General features: G+C 38.8%; 1 protein-coding gene and 1 long non-coding RNA gene across 2 annotated transcripts in view; both read left to right on the top strand.

Annotated features, from left to right (window-relative positions):
• The window catches only part of LOC146724475 (uncharacterized), a 51,389-nt gene extending 35,778 nt beyond the window's left edge, over positions 1–15,611 (top strand). The window contains exon 3 of the long non-coding RNA XR_014924061.1: positions 15,553–15,611. This is a non-coding gene — a long non-coding RNA (uncharacterized LOC146724475). The remainder of the gene's footprint in view (positions 1–15,552) is intronic.
• Positions 1–18,457, top strand: part of FoxP (forkhead box transcription factor P) — a 272,069-nt gene that overhangs the window by 77,889 nt on the left and 175,723 nt on the right.

An 18,457-nucleotide genomic window follows, 5' to 3' on the forward strand; every position in this document is an offset into this window, starting at 1 on the left:
CTTGAGAGGCATGCTGCGTCGTAGCGAGCGAGAAATTTCCAACGAGTCAAATTATATAAATTATTTACAGTTCCATAGTACAATTTATGTACGATTCGATCGAGTCAACGAGTTTGCTGATTCATCGTCGTTGACAAATTATTACGTTGCCCCGACGGCGTCAATTACTTCATTTGACCTTGTTGCTAATCGTGATTTCAAAGAAGAGATGTTCTCGCAAGCAGCTCGATGCGATTATCTATTACGAGGAAATTTTCCAATAATTTCCTTACGATTTCTCGAAACGTTGCGTACAAAAGCTGTTTAATAAAGCATCATTAGTGTACGACTGAAGATTCATCATTATCCACGCGCAAACAATACGAAGATATCGATGGGTATGCAGATGCACTTTACTGGCGCAGCCGGCAGTGCATCAAAATCTCGGGATCAGATTTTTCTTCCTCTCGGCGTTACGTTTCAGTCGTGGAAAAGAGCCCGCAACTCCAATTCCGTATTATCGCCATTACGCGCATTAATTTGCATTCCGAATTACCCTCTTGCAAACACTTGGTCTCGTGTGCGCGATATGTTATTACAGTCAAATGAAAGAGTCCTCGTTCCCGATAAATATCGGTTCTTTCAGCGAGCTCGCGAAAATCCGCTGGAACTTACGTGAGGACGACAAATTACGTATACGTATATATATATAAAAATTTTTCCGGGGATGCGAGACCACCAACGTCCAGTGAAACCAAAATCCTCGAGGATGATGCTCACGAGCTATGATATACAGATCGATGTCTAGCGTCTGGCTGGTCGCGCGTGGTCCCGCGTATAAATGGAAAAAACAGCGGAATATTCGTCGAATCAAGTATTACATTATACCGGAACAAATATTTTATACTGCACGTATATATATATACACATGCGCGATTGCGCGAGAGAAACGGAGAGAGATCGGTGTGTAATTTCGTTGCATCCGCGTCTGTATCGCGTGACCTACCTTGTTATTCTCCGTCGTCCGCCGTGCAAGTCCATCATATCCCCGAGAGAAGAGGGGGTGGGAATGGGGTGAAAAAGGGAGGGTGCGCGCGAGCGCATGAACGACGTTGGGCGACGACGCCGGAGCATTATCGGAGAACGAAGTAGAGAAAGACAGCGAGTCGGGGGTTCGCGCGGCCGATTCTTTGCGTACCGAAAAAGAGAAAAGAGAGAGAGAGAGAGAGAGAGTACGTTACAACGATTGTCTCTCCCCGTCTCGAGAGGTGATACGATAAAATCGATCTTCTAACGACCGGACTATCGATCTCGTAAACAACGAGGCGAGCCCTCTCGTTCGGCTCGCATCGCGAAGAAAAGCCGCCAATGAAGCCCCGCAGCGTGTTGTCCCAATGCATTTACAATAACGACGTTGTTTATCTGACGGACGACAAACGACTGGTGGTACCACCTTCCCCTCGCGCGCCCAGTCTCTCCTCTCCGTGACCTTTCCCCCGTTCGTCTCTCGTACGTGTAAGCTTCCACTTTGCTCCCCCTTTCTCCACCCCCGTCCTCCTTTTCCGTATTCAACGTCAACCCTCCGCCTCTTTACCCCATTCATCTCCGTCTATATCGCCACTCTCCGTCCATTCTTGTGTATATATACAATCGTTATATATTAAACACAGTGTAAGCTCGACAGGCCGGCCGAGTTGCAAACAATCGTGATGCGTTCGTCGTGCGCGTCGACATAATGCGGCAAACTGTTTTTTCTCTTTCTCTCTTTCCGCGCAAATATGATTATCAGCAGATTTTTTATGCGGTTGCTTTATACAATACGTGTTGTAGATTTTAACCATTCGAGAACGTGGCAGAGAAGTGACTAGTACACATTTCACCTCAATATTCTGATATGGTTAAAGTTTATATAATAGGAGACAAGTATAAGTGACAAGAGATACTCTTCTCTTGTAAGAATGCGAAAAAAACAGACTCAAATTGTTTTGGAGGATAGTGAAGCTTTGATGCTTTTAATTCTAAGATAATTGTTTATTACTCCAATTTTATAGAGTATCCATAAAGCCATGATGTACATATACAATAACGTTTTTTCTCTTTCTCTCTTTCCGCGCAAATATGATTATCAGCAGATTTTTTATGCGGTTGCTTTATACAATACGTGTTGTAGATTTTAACCATTCGAGAACGTGGCAGAGAAGTGACTAGTACACATTTCACCTCAATATTCTGATATGGTTAAAGTTTATATAATAGAAGACAAGTATAAGTGACAAGAGATACTCTTCTCTTGTAAGAATGCGAAAAAAACAGACTCAAATTGTTTTGGAGGATAGTGAAGCTTTGATGCTTTTAATTCTAAGATAATTGTTTATTACTCCAATTTTATAGAGTCCATAAAGCCATGATGTACATATACAATAACGTTTTTTCTCTTTCTCTTTTTCCGCGCAAATATGATTATCAGCAGATTTTTTATGCGGTTGCTTTATACAATACGTGTTGTAGATTTTAACCATTCGAGAACGTGGCAGAGAAGTGACTAGTACACATTTCACCTCATCATTCTGATATAGTTAAAGTTTATATAATAGAAGACAAGTATAAGTGACAAGAGATACTCTTCTCTTGTAAGAATGCGAAAAAAACAGACTCAAATTGTTTTGGAGGATAGTGAAGCTTTGATGCTTTTAATTCTAAGATAATTGTTTATTACTCCAATTTTATAGAGTATCCATAAAGCCATGATGTACATATACAATAACGTTTTTTCTCTTTCTCTTTTTCCGCGCAAATATGATTATTAGCAGATTTTTTATGTGGTTGCTTTATACAATACATGTTGTAGATTTTAACCATTCGAGAACGTGGCAGAGAAGTGACTAGTACACATTTCACCTCAATATTCTGATATGGTTAAAGTTTATATAATAGGATTTATAGAGTCCATAAAGCCATGATGTACATATACGATAACGTAAGATAAAAAGATGAATTTGTTGACTGCAACGGTGACTCGTCGACATCATGAAGTCGTAGGGAATCATGAGCAAGCAAGAGGAGAACTTGTAACGAACTTCCGCAAACAGTTCTACGTATGCGTGCGCATCGTGCACCGACGTTTAACACGAACGGGCTTCTTCTCTTATCCTGAGAGACGCGGGTATCGTCTGGCTGATGTAAAAAACATGGTAGCGTCCTACGCGTGCTATGCGTTGTTTACATTGCAACTCTTCTTATTCCTGTAGGGAATTAAAACATAGGGTTGATAGACACGACAAGTCGGGGTTGCTTGCACTGGAGTTAGCATTGTTTTTAACGGCGACTACTCAGACTCCTCGTCAAAAGAGCTGCTGGATGTCGTTCGCGAGCATCTACCGACACGTAAATAACGCATGAAGCCAAATTGAAAAATTATCACACCAAAGAGCTAGCTCGTTGTTTAGAGAGAGGGTGATCCTGAGCCGAAGATCGGTTATACGTGCGTTCTGGTTTTATTTTTTCGCGAGCGCTAGAGGGATCTTTCTCTATAATCTCAGGATAAATATCTACGTACGTTCGAATGATTGTGTTTGTTCGACAGCTGTCAATTTATTTTTGCGCGATTTTTGCATATCGTGAGATAAAATTGTTTCTGAAATACTTTAACAGTATATTTAATGTAATTATTCATTAATGGGAAGAATAGATCATATAGATTATAGGAGATATATATTTTTATACAATTTTGTGCAAATAGATTATTTCTGTTATTATTTTTATTATCGTTTGAGATACGCATGTGTGAAAAAATGAGAGCAATTATATTTATTATAGATATAAAAGAGATGAATCATACGCCAGAATAATATATGATGTCTAGATGCAATTTTGATGTAAAATGTGCGATTTATTTTTGAAGCATTTTAAAGTGTTTTTTTTTTTTTTTCATCAATATTTATTCAATAACTACATTTTTTCAGTGAAAATATATTTTAAAAAAATTAACTATATGTAATTCATTTATTTGCAAGACACTGTCTTGTTAGTATACCTTTCATAAAGATTGACTATTATTATATTTGATTTAAAATTCAATTTTTTCTATTTAATTTATATTTTATCTCCTAGATTTAATGTTACTTTTATTTAACGTAGATAGATTAATTCGTTTTTATAAATACACATATTTAACACAAATTTTATTGTTCCAAAAATAAATCGAATGATGCGAAAGAATCAAGTTTGAAAAATTCAAACAAAATTGCATTTATAATCGGAAACCAGTTAACGTCATATATTTAGAAAATGTTTCTTCGGATATGAATGTAATTTGCAAATGAACGTTTCTTTAAGTTGTAGCATCTTCTTCGTTAGAAATTCCGATTTGATCGTCGATATTCCGTCAACATCTGTTTGTAGATTCACGGTATCTACGCTTATATATGCACTATATGTCGGTGTCGCCTGCAAGGATTGAGCACTGATATAGCTTAGTGCTTACATTATTAATTCCACGTGTCGATGTGTTGAATCGAATCCGCTTGGTAAACTAGTTGTAGCATAACGATTTTACCCAGTTTCTCGCTGATCTGTGTCTTTGGTCTTCGCGCATACATTTAAGATCGTCTTTAAAACAGGTCAAGATATGCGGGCCAGAATTAGAATTCCTTTTCGTGACTGCGAAATTTATCACGCTATCGGCGTTTCAGTTTTTAACTAAATACTTTTTCATCTCTCACAAACTTTCAGAACGAATTAAGTCCTCGCGGAGCGTGTAAATACCTATCAAGTTGCGAGCTAAATATAAGAGTGGAGAAACAAGCCACTTGCGGTTTCAAAATTACTCATCGAAAAATCGTAAATTTCTTTAACGTACGATCATGCATTTATAGAAAATATGAGCTAACAAGAATCAGGCGCGCAACAAATATTTGTCTCAACATTTTCCTTATTTAATTACTTTTGTTAATTAATTTACCGAAGATGGTCTCTAAAGGATTACAACATTGAATTGTATTTATACGATATATATGTATAACAAAACTTCTTCGTTTTGCTATTAAATAATCAATACTCTGAATTTATTAGTACTATCTGAATTAAACGTTATATTAAATATATGTGCAGTTTGATCATATAAATTTGTTATAATGTGTTGCTATTAAAAATATAAAACATTAAAATACATATATTTATCCGTTACAATAAAAATGCCGTCGACAATTCCATTAATAAGACGTTTAACGAGATTAATGAGCATTTTAATCAATCCGAAAGACGGACTCGGACGGTATACAACACATTGCGCATTCACACAAGTCGGCGCGAATAAATAGCACGTTACCTGTGTATAGGTATATATATAAGTGTGCGCGATGCGTCGGAGAAAAGCTACTTTACGATGGTGGCAGGCATGATCGTCGGCTTGCCCGCTTTCTTGCCGGCGAATAATTAGAGCCGATAAGTCACAGCGCAACACCCCGCGGGGATGAGGTGCACCGATGGAGGGGTTGGCGGGGGAGCGAAGTTGAAAGTTAGAATCGCGTAGGGGTGGCAAAACGTAGAAGGGACGAGGAGGAGGAGGAAATCGCGTGCCGATGCCCCATTACACGGACAGACTTAGCTTCAGCCGGTTCCTACTTTCGAGTTGCCGGCTTGCGAGGGTGGGAACCACCCCCGTTCCTCGCCGCGCCGCCGTCGCCATCGGCGGTAGATACCCTCCGCTTCTCCCGATACCAACATTGTTGCTATTTAGGGTAATTTCGACTTTCCGATACGCGTTACGTAAGCGCGATTTCAAGACCGCTCGCGATCGATCGCGCGCGCGCGCGCGCGCACCGCTCGGGAAAGGCTTTCGATAACAAAGGGCTTCGATTTCGCATGCAACGTTGCAATTATATTTCAAGTCAAATTTTCGGTCGATCTGCGCCGCTACATCGATATGCATTTCGCGAACGTCCGGGCGTGCATTAAAATATCTGATTATTCATTCATACGCTTTTGGCGGAAATAAGTCACGTTTCGCGAGCATATTTTAAGGATGTCAAGAAGTTAGCTGAATAGATAACAAGTAAATACGCGCGATATATATGTAATACATAATTTGTATAACGTAAATGTGTATGCAGAGAGATTGAATTCGATTATAACTGTTTCACTGCGCGATGCATTCGAAATGTTCATTAATTTGTAATCAATCCGCCTTATGTCGACACATGATATTTTCTACTTGATATACATTAAACATGCGTGCTCGATATACAGCCACTTATCGAGTACGTTGACTTCTTTGACATGGAACATTTCTGACATATTCGAATGATGTGAATTACACCGAGGATAAATGGGTAATTTTTCGATATTATTCTATGGTCGATGTTTTAATATCGTATAGGCTTGAGAGATCGTGGAACATTGTTACGTTACATTACATTATATTACAGCTGCCCTTTACATGTATCCCGACGATATACTGAAATTCTTAGCGATTATGAATTTAGATGCGTTATTCTGGGTTATTCCGTAATCAATAATTTAGAAGCATCGTGTAGCGTTGTGTTGAAAAGTACGATAAAGCCTCGCTAAACGCGAGAGCTACGTATGTATGGTATGTGCGGAAGGACACATTGTGGCAATTTAGCGAAGTTGTTCGAGCAACTTTGTGTTTGATGCATCGTAACTACTTTCGGCCTATACATCCTGCATTCGTTAAAGATGTGTATGGGCTTTAGCTATCAATTTTTTAACAGTTTTTTTTTTCCTGTATTCCAAGAAATCGAAGAAACTACCAATATGCGGATGTATTTTCAACAGTTTACATCTAACATTTTTCTAGGAAATGTGGTTATTACAATCATGCAATTTCGTTATTAATTTTATGATCGATTGATTGGAAAGTATACTAAAAAAAATATTTGTATCCGAGGAATCATCGAAATTATTAATTATGTCTGAAATTTTTAAGATTTATCTTAAGGACAGGTCTGATAAGAATATCTATTTTTGATCACATTTTTATTTTGCAATTTTAAAAAATATATGTATCTTTTCGAGATAGAAAAGTAATATCATTGCAATAATTATATATAGCAATTTACATTTCTTGTTCATATAACAATCTTCTATTTTTATAAGCGCTCGAAAGCAATATTGAAAAATATCGAACATTTTGATACGGTAGTCGAGAGTGTCGAAACTCGGCGACAGCTTGATTTTATGTGTTATCACGCGGGACCGAAGATTTTTCCGCGGGGGTCTATCTCGGCGGATGGACAATAGACGCAGAAAGGAGTTTTTCACGCCGCTATTTTTAACGCCCGGAGCTCTCTGGCGGCGAAAAAGCGCGGAGAGGAAAGCCCGACGCGTTTGACCACGTGCCGGACACGGATGAGTTATTTTGATATCGGGACTTCATACCCCATTAGGCCGGCTTGACGATTATTTCGGAAGCGGGGCAGGACAATACCTTGACAATACTCTGACCAGTGGGTTTCGTTCGATCGGTTTCTACCCCCTCACTCGCGTCACTCTTTTTATCCTGCCCCGTTTTCCAACCCCTCGCGCTCGTTCGCGCTCCAACATCAGCGAATGCTTTCAAAGGCTGATTTCTGCTGTTGCCGCTGTTCACTTTGATGTTACAAACGTACGCGCCAATCATATTAGTCAAATAAGTTTGATCTTTTGTATACGCTGAAAGCGTATACGGGTTATTATTTTCTTAATAAATTTTATGAAATACATAAATAAGTATAAATGCATAATAAAACATGTGAGAGAATATACATGCGTACAAACATAATACTAATATATTAATATATGAATACTTATTACATATTTTGTAATCAATAAAATATTGCGCGTCTCTGTGCGTTACGAGTTTGCAATCGTGATAGAGATGCAATAATATAATAAACGATGTATATACATATAACGAAAAATTAAATATAATAAAAAGTATGATTATGAATAAGTAAAAAAAGTTGATGTTTAAGCTCTGCAAAAAATTACAGATATTAAAATTGTATGCACATATTATATTTATTAAATTTATTTTTTTATATTATTGAACGCAATTATATATGATTGCATATAAACAACATTTTATTTAAGTAAATTCTATAATAAATGGCATGCATTAATAAAAATTTGATGAAAACGAGCACAATCGTCATTAAATATTTCTTAATAAATCCGAATAAATATCTTTATTTGCAGAAGCCAGTTTACGCGAATTCATTGACGGCAATGTCGCTTCTGTTCTCTGCGTTATGTGACTGCGTCACATATAAAAGAGAGTTACGCGTAGGTTATATTTTACTGGAAAAATTGGGAAATTTTTCCCTCAATTTTATCGTTACAGAGATTATGCTTTTTTCGGGGCTTATTCCCAGTGCCAATATTTACTCGTTTATAATATACATTGAAGCGAAAATGCTTTGGCCGGATGTGAATCTATTCGAAAATTTAGTCGCAGTAAATAAATATTTGTTTATCCCAACTCAAATATATTTCTAAAAATGAGATATGCAGCAGTAGCGAGCATTTTTTATTTGTTTGAAATATTTATCGCTGAACGAATATATAATTTCTACGATGATATTCGATAATCAAAACCGGATTTATATTAATTAAAAAAAAACTAATTTTTATTTACCGAGATTGGATCTTTTCAAGCTCAAAAAGTCCGTAATAATCGTAATTAAATAACAACAGATAATAAAATAGGATATATATAGAATGACATAAAAATTGATTTTTATTAATATGTTTATGATCAAATTAAGCACATAGTATTCATTCACACAAAAGAAAAAAATTTACTTTTTTTTTTTATAATTATATTCTGAATTACTTAAACTTATAAAAACTTAACTTGTTCCATGTATAAAAAATTCCATTTATTTCCACGTTTTCTCTTCGCCGACTTTACGAAAAAAATAAGAAGAAGCGGGAGAAACTTTAGCGCCAACATAAATGGGCGCGTAACGTAGCACCTTTTCCAACGCGCGCAAAACGTTAAACAATAAACACCATACGTTGTATACATAAAGGTTCAACGATTTAAACGCGAGCTCGCAATAGCCGGAAGCGCTTTGCGCTGTTTTTCGACGGCGGGCGTATCGCAATAATCCTCTTTTCCGGAACAACATAATAAGCGGTAACGTAAACGCAACGTTCTCGTCTCGCTACGTGGCCAGATAGCGGAGCAAAGGCGAGAAAGATAGTGGCGAAAGGGGCCAAATTTTTTTCGGAGTTTGTAAAGAGAGAGAGAGAGAGAAAGCGCGCGTTCAAGCGAATCGAACTAACAAGGTCCCCGAGGGCAGTTTACGCCTGATGTCCCAGTAAACCCGAAAATTTCGAGGGATGATCGTTCGACAGCTTGCGTCGCATAACTGAATATCTATAAATTTGCTTTCAAGCTCGCGTTCATTATTTATACTAACTGTTACAGAAAACAAATTAAATATATCAAGTAAATTGAAAAGTACAAATTTCCTTGTCACGACAAATTATTACAAAGTCTTAAAAGAGTTAAATTTCAGATAATTGTCTATTTTATCGTAACGTTGTATTTATGTAGCTAAAATATTTGTTTTTTTTTCCCCCAGTATTTTCGTTCGCAAAATATAATGAGCTATGATTTTCTATGGCTCTGCAGTTTTTCGATTATTACAAATTACAATGTATTTTGTACATCAAGTCCAGTTTGTATTTTGTGATAATATTTCGACAAGATTCTACGGAAATCTTGACGGTGATCAACCTGCTTGGGAAGTCCTTCTCGGACGTCTCAGCAGTTCTTACACGGTTCGCTTAGGGTATTGTTCCGGCCGCAAGGTGCCGGTGAGAAATGGCAGACATAGATCCTCCGCATCTCAAGTAGGTGCGTTTCGTGGCAACGACCGAATGACCATTTGTTAAGCTCCGCCGCTCCGCTGTCATCTGTCCGCCATCGGTCGGGAAAACAGCGGCTCTCGCTTTTTGTCGTATTCCGACAGACGTGAAAACTGTCCTCGGGGAAAACTTGTCGACGCGACAAGATAGTCGCGTATATGACGCGAGAATATTTCGAAGATCGTAAATAAGACACTTTTCCCGCTTTATTACGTTGGCGTTTATACGGACGATACAACGCTGCAATAAGCTTCTCCCGTGATTTTAATATCTCGCTTTATTCTCTTGTCACTGCTCGGTAGGTTCTTTTATTTGAATATATACACTGCATTTATTATTTTTATTTCCCTCGCGTCTGTTTTTTTTTTTTTTCCAATTATTCGTATTATGTAACAAATTCGAGAACGATGTTTCGCGAGTGGGCCTTTTTTTCAGATGGATTTGCACTTCGCGTTAAATGAACTACATAACGCGTTACTTATACAAATTTACAGCGGGGGTAGCGTGCGCATCGCGAATTCCAATTTCAGATTGGCCTTCCGTAATTTCCGGAAATTTTCAAAAATCGCCGCGAACTTCAATAAAGCCGTCGTAATTAATTTGTGATTATATCGTGAATTCCTGCAAATTCATGTTACGTTGCATAGCGCGATAGGAATGCAACCGACCTCAACAAGCCCGATACGAAGTGCCTGATTTAGAGAGACGTATAAACGATATTTCGATACTATTTCCCCCGCGATACTTTCCAAATCGAATTGAAAGGTGCAAAATTGACAAGCGGCGCGGCGTGTGCGCCGCGGGCTGCGATTTTTCGCCGTATCATTTTTCCCGATAGTTTCGTTCGCGAGAATGCGGAAAAATGTAACGCCCGCTTCGCCCTCAAATATGAAATACCGCCTCGTGCCCGACAATCGACTTATTAATTATCGATCGTTCTCGTTGTCCTCGATATCGTATAGATGCGCAGAAAACAGATTTTGATCCTGCACGTGGAATTTTCATAGCCCCGACGATATATAATTTATGCGCGAGCCATATTTATATATCTATGCATATTTATTCGATGAATTTCATAACTGAATTATAGACCTATATGTATGTAAAGGTTTGTTAATTTGATAGTACTTACTATAAAATATCAAACGTCAAACCCCCATTTTACGTGCGCGTTAAAGGAGGAATATTAAAAATTTGTCTAATTATCCGTTTCGCGAATTAATTTCGACTGAAATATTGACGGAAACATTTACCGCTTAGCCGACCGTAATTAATGACTTAAATAACGCTTTTAACGCTGCCGCGATATCTTTTGATTGCGAGAGAATTTAACTCGAATCGCTTGTTTAATTAGCGAGAGATAACGCGGATGTATGTATTGCAGCGACGTGTTTGTCCCGGCGTATATTGATATGCAAGATATATCTCGGGTTTATGGGGTTATTAAGGACTTCATCCGTGTCTCATGGTAGGATTACTACGTTATTATCCTTCGGTAAGTGGCAGGCAGGTTGGTCGGTCGGCCCCTTGTAAGGAAGACCAAACATCGTCTCCTCCTTGCGCGTTCCCTCGAGCTACCGAGTGAAACTAGTAAGACATTCGTCTCCTCCAATTCGGAACGGGACCCAGTTGTGAATTTGACCCTCGTAATTAATTTATAACCGTCGTTCTTGTTGCAAAGCTAGTTGAGCAAGCAGAGGGTAACTGACCTTATACGCTCCTTCTCAAATTTTACTCAATTTAGCTTATAGGACGTCTGCTAATTAATATCAGGAAATCACTCCAAAGATACTATTTCGTTTTAACTTTTAAATATATATATATATGTAACATAATATTTACAGAAATATAATAATATTATAATAATGTAAAAATGTATAATTAATGTATTATCATAAGTATGTAACACATAAATCATACAATATGAATACATAATTCAATGTAATTTTTTTTTGTCAAGGCAATACGCGAATAAAAACATAATTATTTAATGCATATTAAACAGTATATATAACAGTATATAACATTTACATATCAACTAGAAGTTATTCTCACGAGTCATTCTCAGGTCAGAAAAGTATACGCGAATCTTGATGAATCCTTGGAAATAAAAAGTTGCGCGATATAAATCAAATATTAATGACAGAAATCCGACGTTATACATTTTGTCGGGAATTGTTTTCCTCACCTATCTTTCTCGCGCAACAACGTGATCAAGAAATTAATCGAAAATCTGCGCGATGATATAAGCGCGTCTTTCATACACCCATACTGATCGCTCTCGCCCGGATTCCTCTAATACCTCCGCTTTCGTATCCCATACTTATTACCGGGCCTAACACAAATTCGACGTAGAAGCGAGAGTCGTTGGAAGGCGCTCGAGACGGGAAGCGCGCGGTGGGACGCAAGAATCCATAGATCGCGAAGCTAACAATCAGCCGTAAATTATGGTCTCAATATCCATTGTGTACCCTCCTTGCTCTTGAGCGAGCCTAACCCCGAAGTCTGAGGCCAAGAGTACTCACCCCATCGGCGGCCCACAGTTGCTTCTCTCACGGCCCGACTGAACCAAGAGATATGTATATTAATGGGGCAATCTTACATAGTTTTGTTTACCTTGCCATTCTCCTAGTACGTATACAATTACTATCCCTACGGTCCGCTGGCACGAGCGCCGCCTCCGTTACAACCCCCTCTTGGACTGTTGGTTCCCGACCTAACTAGTTTCCGCCGACGTCACTATCGCGGCCGCTGCCACCCTGTTCCTTCCTGAGAAGGACGACGAGCTTCGCATAGACATTCACTACTATATTCGCGAAAGATCGGACAAAGTTGAGCTTTATTCCGCGAATACTGATTTTTGATGATTATTTATTTCAAATCATCCCCAATATCTGTAAGCTCGTAGAATTTGGTGATATTATATAAACGTTTTCTCTTGTGCACAATGATATCAAAATAGTGATATAACATACAGGTACATTTATGTAGGTATCTTGTTTTTCATAAAATGTGATTCATTATATTTTTCATGAATAGTCAATTGTGAAAAAAACGGAGTATCGCGAGAGCGATAAATTAGAAGAAAATGAATAATGCATAAGTTTTGCTCTATTACGAATAAATAAGACGTCACCGTATTTATTCTCGCGCAAGGACGGACAACGCTTTCCGGTCGGAGGCGTTCATTTAAAATCGGGACGCGAATTTGTCCCGCGAGACGATCTCGTAGATTTAGCGGCGCGCGTCAACGCGTCACGATATGTTCGAGTCGCTGACGGCGATGATCGAGGTCGAAGGATGCTATTTTTAAAAACTACACCGCTGCGACGATATTCCGCATGCGAGAGCGCGTATCCGATAAAAACGAATTCCGTTCTTGAAGGGCTCAAACGCCGCTCTCCGATGAAAATCCATTCTACGGCGCGCCGGCTTTCAGCAAAGAAAATATTGTCCGCTCAGGCCGGGGCGATCGCGGCAGAGAGAGAGAGAGAGAGCGGCACTTTTCACCTTCGCTCTTCCACTCTGCTCTTTAATTCCGTGCGTGGCCCCCACACACGGAGTGTGCGCGCGCGCGCGCGCCCGGCTTTGTAGCGGAATGTACATTTCTCCCGCTGAACAACCTCATTTGTGTAATCCCCGAAGCTTCGACAACAAACTGTCTGCGGCATCGGAATGGCGCTGGGGGTGCACGGGGGTGTGAGCACGACATTAACGTACTTTGTAGTTCAGCTCTCTGCGGCAGTCGCGTTCTTCTCCGCTCTTCCTCCCGCGCTTTTCTCGTTCCATCCCCCGCATCCCTTTACCACCAAGGTTCCGTCTCGTCCTGGATGAAATTGCGATTGTAATAGCAATTATCTTATTTCTACTATTGCTTCTTTGTACTTCGATTCGCGACATACGGACTTGGTGCTGATGCGAGCCGAGGGGATGGGAAAAGGGGGTTGAAAGGGGGTTGCGGACGAGACGGAGGAGAATTGTTCGCGAATGGAATTAAATGTTCACGGGGATAGCTGGAAGGACCGTGACGCAATTTAAGTCGCGCGCGGTATTTGCCGGAATGGAACGATGGACTCTGAAAGAGTCCAACATTACGTGCAATAGTTATAACGCTTTTTTGGTATTGTTGCGCTTTTTCCTGCGCGCCGCTCGCGTTTTTAATACGCGTTGCATTTGAAAGGTCGGTCGGTGTAGTAGTAGGAGACTCACGGCTTTTATTGGCCGCTTAAGGGGGTTGCGCGATGGGAGGTAAAAAAAATTATCGAGAGAGAGAGAGAGAGAGGAAATAATTATGCCCTTTAATTATATGTGAATTTTACTACAGTTTTTAATTTTATATACATTGCGCGACAAAAAAAAAGATTTTGTAAACTCTGCATGGTGAAAATGTTACATAATTTTTGCACGTTTCTGTGCGCATAAATATTACATCAAATATTATATATTTATACCACGAATCTGCGAAGCTTTCACACAGTACAATCCGCGCGAACGTTGATCTCTTTTTTTCTCTCTTCTCCTTTTCATAAATTCGATCGACTTTTTCAAACTGTGTTCAGCAGATGTCCCTAAAACTTTGCGATACGACGAAACTTTGGGTGGTCCGTCTCGGGGTAGAATATATCGTCGCTGTTTCAAAATGTAGGGACACACCGAGATCTTCCGGGGGTGGAATGAATCGCAATGAGCGAAAAGTCTGCATTGCGACGTCGAACGTCGGTGAGATTCGAGGGAGGTAGGAGGGGTGGTCGACAACGAGAGATTGACTGTGAAGGCCGACCGCGCACGCCGCGGGGGTGGCTCGCGTAGGGGTTGTCGGCGCGGTTTGAGTCAGAGAAACGGTCTCAGCTCGCGCCGCTCGGCCTGAAATTCGCCCGAAGTAATCAATATTATAGCTCGCGAAGATATATGCGGGAGGATATGGGCAAACAGTGTACACACGTGCATTGTTATATAGCCGGGGGAGGTGGTAAGGAGGGGTTGCCGAGGGAAGAGTATATAGGTGATGAAGAAGGGGTGCCGAAGGGTGAACGGAGCGATTCGCGAGGAGGGGAGGGTGGAAAAGGCTTGAACGGAGGAAGGAAAGGGGTGGACAGCCGGACAAACAAAACCCTTGCTGCTTCATTTCTGCCCGTCTGGCCAGACACCGACCCTTTATACGCGCGCGCTTCCGTTCTACCCTGGTGGATCCGCGCCACCTCTTTCCTGCTCATCGACGCTCCGAGACGCGGTACTTTTCGAGTTCGTTAATTAACGGCACCGCCGAGTCGAAGGATGCATCGTAATGGCATCGAAATGGGATTGATAGTCTCAGACACGAGAGTATTGTTCTTCTCTGCCGTGGAATGAATACCGCGGCCCGGTTTGTCGCTTGGGAAGTTTCAGTCTCTTTTGATATTTTTATTTTCCTTTTCTTTTGCGCGCACGTGACTATTCATGTGTCGTAAGCTTTTGAAAATTATGCGAGTATGGAGAATTCTGGGTGTAATTTTAGTATGAGTTTTTAATTACATTCGATTGTTTTATTTTTAGATTATTTATGATAACGCGGTGATGTATTTTAATTTTACAAAGAATCAATTTTATGCGATAGAATATTTATAATAATGGTTTAGAAGTAATATTTAGTTAGGAGTTAATTTTTATTTAATATATGATGTTTCATTTATATGACTTGAAATTAATTTTTGTTTTTAGGTCAGTGGTGTATACTTCCCTGGCTTCTGAGACACAGTGGCGTGGCTTGTTGATGTGAGTGAAAGTATTTTTCGTAGTGTTGTGCCATCTAATATTCTAAGTTTCTGCGATTTATAGAATGTGTAAAATTATTGCTCGTTCTTTTATTGAATATTAGAATTTAATTATTTTAAATAGCACAACACACACACACACTATTCATTTATTTTTAATTAATTAAAATAATACAATTTCGACTTAGCGAAAATAAAGCTCACTTAAAGATAGGTCGCAGAAGTTTAACTTAAACATCGAAATAATATGAAAGATTGAATTTTGCATTTAGTTGATAGTAAACATTCAATTTGGTATTGAATATATTGAACCATAAAAAAAGTTTTGCGCAAAAATTCCATTTTCCAAAACTTGAAAAGATGAAACTCACATAAAAAGATTTGAGCCAAAACGGGTGGGTAAAACGTGTTGATTTAGGTTTCTAAAAGAGAACCGCTATTTCTATTGTCAGGCAAGACATCGCGATTCCTTCTCTGAATATTTAAACAACAAATATTAAAACTTTTGTCGCGCGCAACGCGACGCGCGAGCCAAAGTTTTCCCGGCCTTCATAAATTCGCGCGATCAAAGATCACCCTTCATATGCGACGACCCTAAAACGTTATGGCTGTTGGCGACGAACGTTGTCAAAATTTTGGCGTCGTACAACCCCCGATGCACATAAGGAACCACGATTTGGGCGAATGCGGGGTGGAACTCGAGAATAAGGAGAGGATGTGCCGCGCGAATATTTGGGTGACATAATACTTCTTAAGTCGTAAACCTCCCTTGCTTCTTGGCTGAGCGGCATTCTTGAAGTTTCGTATCGGCAGTCGTACAACAAACACGATTATCGATGTCTCGTCTGTCCCCTAAAGGCGAAGGGAAGGAAAACGCGCCCTTAATCTCGCGTGCCGCTCCTTTCAACCTCTCTCTATCTGCGCCGCGTATTTTACGCCGTCGTTTTCCGAAGGATCTTTTTCCCGCCGAGATCTCTAGAATTATCGCTCTCCCATCGAACCGATAATGCAATCGTTGCGACAAATTAGGAATTTTATATTACATAAATTAACATAAAATATAAAATTGTATAGATACAGTGAATTAGCAACATTTTACTCTCAATAAAAGAATTATTAGCATGAAGCTGCATATATATAGTATTTTTTCATTTTGACAGTATTCAATTATCTTTTTATGTATAAAGAGTTTGCTACAGAGAGTTAATCATTATTTACGACATATGCATAATTTATATTTCTCGGAATAGTGTTGTGAGAGAATAGAGATTATCATTGTGATTAACTCAAGTGACAAGGTTTTACTTTTTTCGCTATCCGTTTTGACTTGTGTGGGGAGTCGCGATACGTGTCGGATGTTTGCGAGAGCTCGGTGGTTATGGGGATGTAGTTGGCTTGCGTCCGGAATGTGTCCGGGTCAACAAGGCTTTCATTGGCTTTACTTGCTCACGCGGTACATTAGTATTCTACCTAATTAAAACGTAACTGAAAATTGTGTAATAAGTCTGCTCTATCGACGGTATAATACTACGTACACGGATGATGCAGCTGGAAGTTAGCCTGTTACGACTGTTAAGGACGTTATACAGTGTATGTACACTTTTTGCTACTTTGCTCGCGGATCTGAATAGAGAGAAATACATCTGATTGTTTTAAAAATACAGTTGCGATGACTCGAATTTTTTTTCCACAAAAGATGTTTTTGCCAATTAATTTTTTCTACACCAGTCATTCTTACATTTTTTTTTTTGCGTTGCTAACCTTTTCGCTTATATATAATTTAACAAAAGAAAACATAAACAAAAAGCATTCGGAAAATAAAACAAAGCTGCAATTACAAAAATTGCATGTGAAAAGTATATTTTATTGTATGCATATATTTGATATGTTGCGATTATTTGATATGTCATTTTATTTAATTATGTTCATATCTTTTGTTATTAAATAATAATACGGAAAAAATATTTATAAAAGTAAAAATTAATTATTTATTTGAGCATCAAAATAATAACATTTTTGACATAAACGTGAACACAAATGGAAATGATAATCAAAATACAGAGCATATATATATAATCAGATATATTGTACATATTTTTAATATATACGTATATATAAGTAAAACTTATTTTTTAAACATTCTCAATATTTTTTCTTAAGATATATGCATATATATATATACATCAGAAAAAGAATATATTGCGAATATATATATATCAGAATTTAATAAATCAAATAACTACAAATTATGTTTTAATTCCATATTCAATATACGGTCAAATAGTTTCATCACTTGTGTTTTAATTAATTAAGGAGCCAAGTTAGTCGCTAACGTTAAACGCATTCCCGATATTACTAAGATACTAATTATTTGCTGCCGGCCAAGTGGGGGTTGCTTTATCCTCTTGTATATGAACGGGTACAACGCGTTTCCCGCCTGCCCGCGTACTAACCGCATAGAGGGTGGTTTCGGATGAACGCTCGGGATATTGCTTGCGTTATTGAGCGTGTTAATTGATATTTCTTTCGTTCGAATTTATTTTTAAAAGCGCAGAGCGGCCGGGAGAGAGCTTTCCCGCCTCCGGGAAATTTGCGTTTCCCTGAAACTGATAATAATATATATACCGTATCGATATATCATTATACCTTTGTCCTTTGTGTCCTCACAGTGACGCCCAATGCTGACGACAATTAACATTTTTACATTATTTATTCACTTTTGTAATTCGTAATTGTGCGGTTGAAAATAATTGGTGTGCGTTCTCCTTTGTAATAATTATAAGTAAATATCTCACACAATCGTGGAAAAAAACTGCTCGGCCAATATTATATACAATCCTTGCCGATTCTCG

This window comes from Nylanderia fulva, unplaced genomic scaffold (genome assembly GCF_048542155.1).
Source record: "Nylanderia fulva isolate GAGA-0341 unplaced genomic scaffold, ASM4854215v1 Scaffold13, whole genome shotgun sequence".
In the NCBI taxonomy this organism is placed as follows: domain Eukaryota; kingdom Metazoa; phylum Arthropoda; class Insecta; order Hymenoptera; family Formicidae; genus Nylanderia; species Nylanderia fulva.